The sequence below is a fragment of the Bubalus kerabau genome, chromosome 9, assembly GCF_029407905.1.
Source record: "Bubalus kerabau isolate K-KA32 ecotype Philippines breed swamp buffalo chromosome 9, PCC_UOA_SB_1v2, whole genome shotgun sequence".
Lineage (NCBI taxonomy): Eukaryota > Metazoa > Chordata > Mammalia > Artiodactyla > Bovidae > Bubalus > Bubalus kerabau.
In genome coordinates, this window is record NC_073632.1 from 14,441,093 (window position 1) to 14,451,521 (window position 10,429).

The 10,429-nt window shown below is 37.7% G+C and overlaps 1 pseudogene; it reads left to right on the forward strand.

Annotated features, from left to right (window-relative positions):
* The window catches only part of LOC129619541 (solute carrier family 25 member 36-like), an 88,818-nt pseudogene extending 79,954 nt beyond the window's left edge, over positions 1-8,864 (forward strand).
* The last annotated feature ends 1,565 nt before the right edge of the window (positions 8,865-10,429 follow it).

Below are 10,429 nucleotides of genomic sequence, written 5' to 3' on the forward strand. Positions count from 1 at the left end.
GATTGATTAATTTACTTAATATTTGTTTCAAGCATTTATGCACTTGGTAATATCACTAAACTTTGGGGAAAAGTGAAGTAAAGGAGAAAAAATAGGTAGAAAACAATATGTAACTTAGATGACATAATAAAACGTGTTAACTTCCTTTAGCAGTGTTTTGATTGTGTTGTATTACTATTACTTTCTCCAAGAGGTGTCATATCTGTTCTATTTGATAGTTTCCATGAAATTAAAAGATGCTTGCTCCTTAGAAGGAAAGCATATTAAAAAGCAGAGACATCACCCTGCTGACAAATGTCCATCGAGTCAAAGCTATGTTTTTTTTTTCCAGTAGTCATGTACAGATGTGAGAGTTGGATCATAAAGAAGGCTGAGTGCTAAAAAAAATTGATGCTTTTGAATTCTGGTTCTGGAGAAGACTCTTGAGAGTCCCTTGGACAGCAAGGAGATCAAATCAGTCCATCTTAAAGGAAATCAACACTGAATATTCATTGTAAGGACTGATACTGAAGCTGAAGCTCCAATATTTTGGCCATCTGATGCAGAGAGCCAGTTCATTGGAAAAGACCCTGATACTGGTGAAAATTGAAGGCAAAAAGGAGAAAAGGGTGGGAGAGGGTAAGATGGTTAGTTATAAAGCATGATTGGCTCAATGTACATGAGTTTAAGCAAACTCCAGGAGATGGTGAAGTACAGAGAAGGCTGGCATGCTGCAGTCCATGGCATCCCAGAGTTGGATATGACTTAGTGACTGAATAACAATGGCCATTTAGGCATGAGTTAAGAAATTTTATAACTTCCAATTATTGAACCATGTGATACTATCTAGTTTCATCTTATTATATTTGAATTATCCTTAATCAAATTCAATTCAGTTACATTTTACTTTAATAATTTTAGATTTCAAACTAAATGCTACAGTTTAGAGATATCTTGTATATAATACAAGCATGTTTCCCATTTTCCCAGATGTCATTGACAGCCTCTAATGTGGTCCTCACTCATGTCCCTACCTGGTATTGATGACTGTGTACAATTCTCTCTAATTCAATATGGCCTGAATATCAGTTCAGTTCAGTTTAGTTGCTCAGTCATGTCCGACTCTTTGCAACCCCATGGACTGAAGCATGCCAGGTCTCCCCATCCATCACCAACTCCCTGAGTTTACTCAAACTCATGTCCATAGAGTCAGTGATGCCACCCAACCATCTCATTCTCTGTCATCCCCTTCTCCCCCAACCTTCAATCTTTCCCAGCATCAGGACTTTTTCCAATTAGTCAGTTCTTCATATCAGGTGGCCAAACTATTGGAGTTTCAGCTTCAGCATCAGTCCTTCCAATGAATATTCAGGACTGATTTCCTTTAGGATGGACTGGTTGGGTCTCCTTGCTGTCCAAGGGACTCTCAAGAGTTTTGTCCAACACCACAGTTCAAAAGCATCAATTCTTTGGTGCTCAGCTTCTGGAGAAGGGAATGACAAACCACTTTAGTATTCTTGCCTTGAGAACCCCATGAACAGTATGAAAAGGCCTGAATATAGTGACTCCTAAAAAAATAAGATGCATAAAAGTGATGGATTGTCACTTACGATAGAGATGAAGTTACAAAACTAATGTAGCATTTATCCTGGGTGCACTTTCTTACCCTCTTACTGGCTCACTCTGAAAGAAGCCAGCTAGCATGTCGGGAAAACATCCTCTCTACCAATTCACTCTTCAGATGAGACTAAAGTCCTTGCTGAAAGTTTGAATCCAACATCATGAAAAATCTTTAAATAGAGGTTTAAACTAAGTCCTACACCACAGAAACTGTGAGATAATGAATGTTTGTTTTAAGTGGTCATATCTTATGTTATTTTGTTTTGCAGCAACAGATAATTCATATAATAAAATTTAGAATCCACAAGAGCAAGGAAAGGTTAAGCATTATTGCTACAAAGTTAATAATTTTACTTACCCTACCCAGCTGTGGAAAGGCTCTGTAAAAATGACCTTTAGCTTGGATTTTGTAGAAAGAGTAAAACTCTGGGTCTGATAATAAGAAATTTGATTTGGTAATATGTGCAACTAATAATTAACATAATGGGAAAAAAGTATATATAATAGTTCTTTTTATTATTTGAAGTTCATGGAGCACAAATGACTAGTGTATAGTAAAAAGTAAAAATTGAAATCTTCAGCAATGAATATAACTTGAAAATCCTCTCTGCATGTAAAATTCAGTTTGGTCTCAGGTGGCTGAAAACCAGATATTAACTGGAATCTATCTTCCCATTTAAATACTATTGAAAGCATCTTGTAGAACTTCAAAGTCATCTGTGTGCAAAGAGTTCATACATGCTAAGTCACTTTAGTCGTGTCTGACTCTTCGTGAGACCCTACATAGCCTGCCAGGCTACTCTGTCCATGATATTCTTCAGGAAAAATTATTAGAGTGGCTTGTCATGCTCTCCTCTAGAGGATCTTCTGACCCAGGGATCAAATCTGTGTCTTTTATGTCTCCTGCTTTAGCAGACTATATATATATATATATATTATATATATATAATATATATATGTATAGTCTCTCTATATATACAAAACTTATAATACAGATGATACACATATACTTCTAATATTTCTGACTTATAGAATCATTCATGGTTCCCATACATGATGCTATGGTAAATAGATAGTAATGTTCTCTTTTCTTCACCAACAGCAGCAAAACAAATTTACTTGGATTTAGTACCAAAAAGGAAAGTTGCACAGATAAATTTCCACTGATTATTGCTTTCTTTTTGAATTCCAAATATTTATTTCACCTTCTTGCACCATATGACTATTTACTACTTATATAGAAAAAAAATAAGGTAAGTTTTTATTTTCCTAAAAGAACAGAATGAAGGAAATAAAAGAGGCAAGAATGCGTCATCAGATATTTTGAGACACACCACTGTCGAGAATGAATACCAGTGAGAGACAATGGAATCTCTATTAAGTATCTACAGAATCTTTACCTATTACCCAGAACTAAGGTGAAATCTTTGAAAAATGTTTTACTTTTGTTTTAAATTCAAGGATAAATGAAACACACAGTGGTTAAAAAAAAAAAAGAAGAATGATTCTCTCTTGATATATCTAAAAAGCAGTGCAAAATTAGAACAAAGCCAAGTCCTAATGTGTGATTTCTCAAAAGACAACTCAGTTGTGAACAGAAAATCAGAGATGGACTGACTGGTAGCTAGAGTTTGGATCACAAATCTGTCTTGTATTTTTTCCAGGCTCCATAGTCCTGAGACAGAGGAATGTTGGAAAAATAAAAGTACCCTGGGTGGAGATGGGCTCTGAAAGTAAAAACAATGTGATTCAGTAAAATTGTTAATGATAAATTACTATAATAATGAACATTTTATTGACAAAAACACTTGCCTTTGTCAGCATGCAGTGGTGGTCAGAAGTGGCCACAGGACTGGAAAAGATCAATTTTAATTCCAATTCCAAAAAAGGGCAGTGCCAAAAAATGTTCAAACTACCCTACAATCATATTCATTTCCCATGCTAGTAAGGTTATGATCAAAATCATTCAAGCTAGGCTTTAGCAATATGTGACATGAGAATTTCTAAATGCACAAGCTGGATTTAGAAAAGGCAGAGGAACCAGAGATCAAATTGCCAACCTTCACTGGATCATAAAAAAGCAAGGGAATCCCAGAAAAAAAAAATCTGCATCTGCTTCATTGACAGCATTAAAGCCTTTGACTGTGTGGATCACAACAAACTGTGGAAAATTCTTAAAGATGTGGGAATATGATACAACCTTTTCTGTCTCTTGAGAAACTTCTATGCAATTCAAGAAGCAATGGTAAGAACTTTACATGGAACAAATGACTCGTTCAAAATTGGTAGAGTATGGCAAGGCTATGTATTGTCACCCTGTTTATTTAACTTCTATGCAGAGTACCTCACATAAAATGCCAGGCTGGGTGACTCACAAGGTGGAATCACGTTTGCCAGGAGAAATATCAACAACCTCACATATTCAGAAGACACCACTCTAATGTCAGAAAGTGAAGAGGAACTAAAGAGCCTTTTGATGAGGGTGAAAGAGGAGAGCAAAAAAGCTGACTTAAAGTTCACCATTTAAAAACTAAGATCACTGCATCTGATCCCATCATTTCATGGCAAATAGGGAAAAAATGGAAACAGTTACACATTTTCTTTTCTTTTCTTTTACCTTCTCATTTTATTTATTTATTTTTTTTAATTTTTTAACTTTATAATATTATATTGGTTTTGCCATATATCAACATGAATCCACCACAGGTATACAGGTGTTCCCCATCCTGAAGCCTCCTCCCTCCTCCCTCCCCATACCATCCCTCTGGGTCGTCCCAGTGCACCAGCCCCAAGCATCCAGTATCATGCATCGAACCTGGACTGGCGACTCATTTCATATATGATATTATACATATTTCAATGCCATTCTCCCAAATCATCCCACCCTCTCCCTCTCCCACAGAGTCCAAAAGACTGTTCTATACATCAGTGTCTCTTTTGCTGTCTCGTATACAGGGTTATTGTTACCATCTTTCTAAATTCCATATATATGCGTTAGTATACTGTATTAGTGTTTTTCTTTCTGGCTTACTTCACTCTGTATAATAGGTCCAGTTTCAACAAAATCACTGCAGATGGTGACTGCAGCCATGAAATTAAAAGATGCTTGCTCCTTGGAAGAAAAGTTATGACAAACATTGAGAGCATATTAAAAAGCAAAGACATCACTTTGCTGATCAGATCAGATCAGATCAGATCAGTCGCTCAGTGGTGTCCGACTCTTTGCGACCCCATGAATCGCAGCATGCCAGGCCTCCCTGTCCATCACCAACTCCCAGAGTTCACTCAGACTAATGGTCCATATAATCAAAGCTATGGTTTTTCCAGTAGTCATGTATGGATGTGAGAGCTGGACTATAAAGAAGGTTGAACACCAAAGAATTGATGCTTTCAAATTGTGGTGCTGGAGAAGACTCTTGAGAGTCTCTTGATAGTAAAGAGTTCAAATCAGTCATCCTACAGGAATTCAACTTCGAGTAGTCATTGAAAAGACTGATAATGAAGTTATAATACTGTGGCCACCTCGTGCAAACAGCCAACTCTTGGGAAAAGATCTTGATGCTAGGAAATATTGAAGGTCAAAGGAAAAGAGGGCAGCAGAGGATGAGATGTTTGGATAGTATCACTGACTCAATAGACATGAAGTTGAGCAAATTCCAGGAGATGGTGAAAGACAGAGAAGCCTGGCATGTTGCAGTCTGTGGGGCTGCAGAGTCAGACACGACTTAGTGACTGAACAACAGTAGTAATGGTCTACTAAGTTTAGAACTTAGTAGGAAGTATTCAGAGTCATGCTGGGAATAAAAGGTGTGAGTCTCCAATCTGGTCAGTGGAAACTAAAAGATTTATAAGATCAAGTATACAGAATTGCAGTAATAAATTAGCATCTAGAAGCAAAAACTACAAAATGAATTAACACCACAAGTGGCTTCTACCTGTCCTAGGCATTGATAGATTTGTTTAGAAATTGTGTTTCAAATATACTTAAACTCTTAATGCTTTTCTATTAATACTTCTTTTCTTATGAAAGGTCCCATTTGCCTGTGAACTGGAGCATCTCCTTAGCATCTGAGGCCCATCCTACAGCTGGACTTGAGTGGTTGTATTCGAGTCTTTGCCATATTGTGTCTGCCTCTGTCTCAAGCTCTTTGAGGAGCAAGGGCCATGTGGGTGGGGATGAATGGTGTGCTTTTTCTGGCCTCTGCCTTTCTCTCCTCTTTCAGCCTTTCTGTAGAGGGTCAAGTGTGGAGCAAACTCTCCCTACTCTTCATGTCCTCACTACTACAAGGCAGGGACCCTCCAGCCTCAGAGATGTGAGCTTCTGGTGTCTTGGCCTCAAATTTCCATCTTTGTTTTTCTTGTTGCCTATCCTGGTGCAAAAATTCTATATAAAATTCATTATTTAGAATGTATATATCCTGAAATAATTTATAGTTAAACCAAATACATTGTAGGGATTATTGATGCATTTAGGCAAGTACCCTGCTTCACAAAACCACTTTTAAAGAGAGTTTAGAATATCCTGTATTAGAAAATGTTGTAAGAATTTGCATTATTATATTTCCTAAACATAAACGATTGCATTTACTACATTAGAGATCTCTTTTTAAAGGCTACCATTTCCTGAAGACTTTCTATATATCAGAGGCTTCATAAATTTTTCCACTCCTAGAGGGCATAACACTGGTACAAGATTGCATGGACTAAAATAAATGTGCAATGTGTGAGTTGTGAAGTTGTATTTCAAGCTTACAGACGACTATAACCTGGGAGGCAACCTCTCAGATAGCTTTGCGGAACTGCTCCAGCGAGGCAGGGGAAGGTCATTGGTACACATGACTTTGGTGAAGGAGGGTACATGCAGTCAAAACACATTTTAGTTGAAGGTTGCTGCTAATTACAGGAACACATGTGTCCATTAACAGTTTTAGTGCTTTTCTAGACATGAGAAGATTCAAGAAACTGGGCTCATAAAACTTCCTAAAAATATCTAAGTATCTGAAAGTCTGTTCTGGTGATTTTTCCCAGAGTACAGAGTATCTCACTCTTGACCTCCACCCAGAACTCCTTTCAGGGGGTGTTGAAGGTCAGCGACTACACTGGCTGGTGACTTAATCCTTATAGAGCCAGATAGCAAGTGACAGTCTTTAGTTCACGTTAGTTTAAAATTAAAAGTATTTTCATTTTAAAGTTTAAAGAAACCCAGTGTGGTTATTAACTAAAAGTTTATTTGAGGAGGTAGGATTTAAACTCAGATCTCTTCTCTCTAAAGCCTGAAATACTTTCTAAATACCACTGAAAAGAAAAGAAAGTAGAACAAAACAAAATATAATTTAGAGATTTAGTCCATTATGCCAGGATTTGCAATACTATGATTATGTTTTAACATATGAAGAAATTTAGAGAACACAGGACATGAGAGAGTGAAACTAAGTTATTTTAAGATTATCTGTGTTTAACTTAAGAAATTGAACCAATTGTTTTGAATTGGTCAAAAAGTAAAGCAAAAATAGACACATATTCCATTTTTACTTAAAGTAAAATTTTTTTAAACATACATTCCATTTTCGTGAAGAACTTTTTTGAACCATTTCTTCACAATTTTGTCCCACCACCTTCTGCCATTTTTCGGGAAACTTCATAATGCCACTCTCCCAAAACTTTCTTTAAACTTCTTAAGTAAAGAACTGTTCCAGGTGTCTTTTACAGTCTTCCAGGGAATTTAAATGTTTTCCATCAAGAGAATTTTGTAAAAACTAAAATAAACAGCCTTCTAGCACGGGTGCCGAGAGCGCGGGGCCAGAGCCGGGAGGCGGCGGCTGCAGCGTTGCGGGCAGGCGGCAGCCGAGTCTCCATCCCCGCCCCTCGCCATCCCTGGGGCTCCGGATGCTCCAGGCCGAGCGGAAGCTGCGGCCTACGCCGGTGGCCGGATCCGCGTCTGCCTCAGCGTCCGGAGGACACGCTGGAGAGAGGAGGAGACAGAAGCACAGGCTGGTACACCTGTTCGCCGGAGGATGTGGTGGTGCAGTGGGAGCCATTCTGACATGTCCGCTGGAAGTTGTGAAAACGGCTGCAGTCATCTTCTGTGACACCTTGTATCTCTGCAGTTCAGCTGAGCACCACGGCCGGAGCCAGGGTCAATGGAGCAGTGTCTCCTGGACCTCTCCATTGCCTAAAGGTGATCTTGGAAAAAGAAGGGCCTCGGTTCCCTGTTTAAAAGATAAGGGCTCAATTTGGTGGCGGTGGCCCCTTCCAGAGCAATATAATTTGGTGCTTATTCAAACCGCAAGGAAGAGTTGAATTGTTTATTTGATCCTGATTCTTCCCAGGTACACATGATTTCAGCTGCAATGGCAGGCATTTATTGTACATTTCTCTCCAAGAAAAGAGTGAGATCATGTCATTTCATACTCCCCATCCGCAGGTCACTTCCTGGATGGACTAACTTAAACCTCGTTTTACCGCAATCACAACGACCAACACCATTTGGCTTATAAAAACTCGATTACAGCTTGATGCAAGGAACCGTAGGGAAAAGCGAATGGGTGTTTTCCAGTGTGTCCCTGAAGTGTATCAGACAGATGGACTTAGAGGATTTTATAGGAGAATGTCTGCTTCATATGCTGGTATATCAGAGACTGTTATCCATTTTGCCATTTATGAAAATATTAAGCAAAGCTACTAGAATATAAGATTGCTTCTACAATGGAAAATGAAGAAGAGTCTATAAAGAAGTGTCAGATTTTCTGGGAATGATGCTAGCTCAAAAACGTGTGCCACAAATATAGCATATCCACATGAAGTTGTGAGAACAAGACTGTGAAGAAGGAACAAAATATAGATCCTTTTTTCAGACATTATCTTTGCTTATTCAAGAAGAAGGCTCTGGGTCTCTTTACTGTGGTCTGAAAACTCATCTGATGAGACAGATTCCAAACACAGCCATTATGATGGCCACCTATGAGTTGGTGGTCTACCTGCTCAATGGACAGCACCACCAAACTGCTGTGCTATAAAGAGGGAAGACCAAAAGAGAAACTGGACCGTGAAGTACCAAAGCCAGCATGGTGGACAGAAGGAAAATAGTGTGGGAACATGGAACTATGCCTAAGTGGAAGTTTAGGTGTAGGAATTAAAGTAATCCTAACCACAATACTTAGTCTTTTTAGTAATGTGAAAAAAACAAACAAACATGGCTGCCTCCAAGACAAAGCCTTTAGAAGCACTCTTTCCTCAAAACTGCCATATTCTCTATCATGTCCACAGGATACTATTGGCATTTTGTTGATTTACAGCAACCAGAGTACTGTGTTTATTCCATGAGCACTTTTCCAGTCTTCTGGACAAAGCCATCTGTAACTATATACTATACTAGAACTATCCAAAGAAAGTATTAACAGTCATAAATTTCTAACTTCTGGCTTCTGTATAGTTCCCATAAAATTGGAAACTAACAATACTAGTATTTACATTTCCTTGAGAGGATCTGGCACTGTATTTTAAAGTTAATTGTTTGGTGTTAGTAGCCACTGTTTTTCACAAATAAAGTAGTATCCAAATATTGTGCCTACTTTTAGCTTTAAAATGTTTTGGTTTCTACTCCTCACGGGTACTTTATGTTTGGCCCAATGTGAACACTAAAAAAAAAAAAAAGAATAAAATTGTTTAATGTATCAACTCAAATGGTAATAGTTTGGGACCAAATAAGCCTGTAAAATGTTGATTCTTGACCATTTCAATAACTTGAGCATATCCTCTTATCTTTTCTAACCTAATGATATGTGAATGAATGCAATGTCTTTTCAGTGACTTACTAATGAACATCATACCTAGGTATCATTTTCTTAAAGTGGAAAAAAATATGTTCCACTTCTGAATCTTTCTCTGGTATCTACCATTTTAAGAATTTGAACCTTTGGATTATTTCTGGAAGATCTGCAAACATTGCATTTATTTAGTAGAGAAAATGGTAATTTTCGGCTTTCCCCTTAAAAGCTGCTTTTCTTTTTAAGGCAACATTCTAAGTATCCGGGGCAGCATAAACATTCATAGAAGAAGGGCCTCTGTTATCTGATTGAGTGGGTAGGGATCCTAATTGACTTACAGTTTTATAAGTGAACAAACTACTTTGGATAAGAAATTTATTCCATCCTAATTTCTTGAATGGTAAATCATAAAAAAAGATGCAATTCAGATTAAGTGTGTTAACAGGAGATAGCTTTTACATTTTGCTGTTGAGTTCAACTGCACCTTTTAATACTGTAAGTGTATTGTATGTATGACCCTTATAAAGGTATTTGCTGTAAGTCTATAATATTAAAGACCTTTGCTTATGGATGTTGCTATACGTGTATATGAAGCTTATACCATTAAACTCCGGTATGGTACTCATTTCAGTATACAGGAACTGTACATTGTGTACAATGGCTTTATCTTAAGAACTCTTTATGAATGCACTTTGTGGCCTTTTGGGGGCTTGGGGGGCTGTGACTAGGAGAGAATTCCCATGTTAAATTATTTTTTTAAAACACTGGTTAATGTAATAGGCAGAAACAGTATTCATAACATTCTTTTCTGAGATTTAGCTGTATTGTTTGGGGGATCTTTAATACAAATGTTTCAAGTATTCTTATGTGTACTGCAGCGCCCCAACATAAAATTCATAGCATGTCATTGCAAGCTTGCTCTGCTGTCACCTTTGAAACACAGTGCCCCCTTGAATTCCTCCACCTTCTTAACTTCCTTGTAATTAACAGTAACTGGATGTTTTTGAGGTGCTTGGAATTACTATTCCAATCTATTTGGTGACCAAAGGCAAATTCAGTTTCAT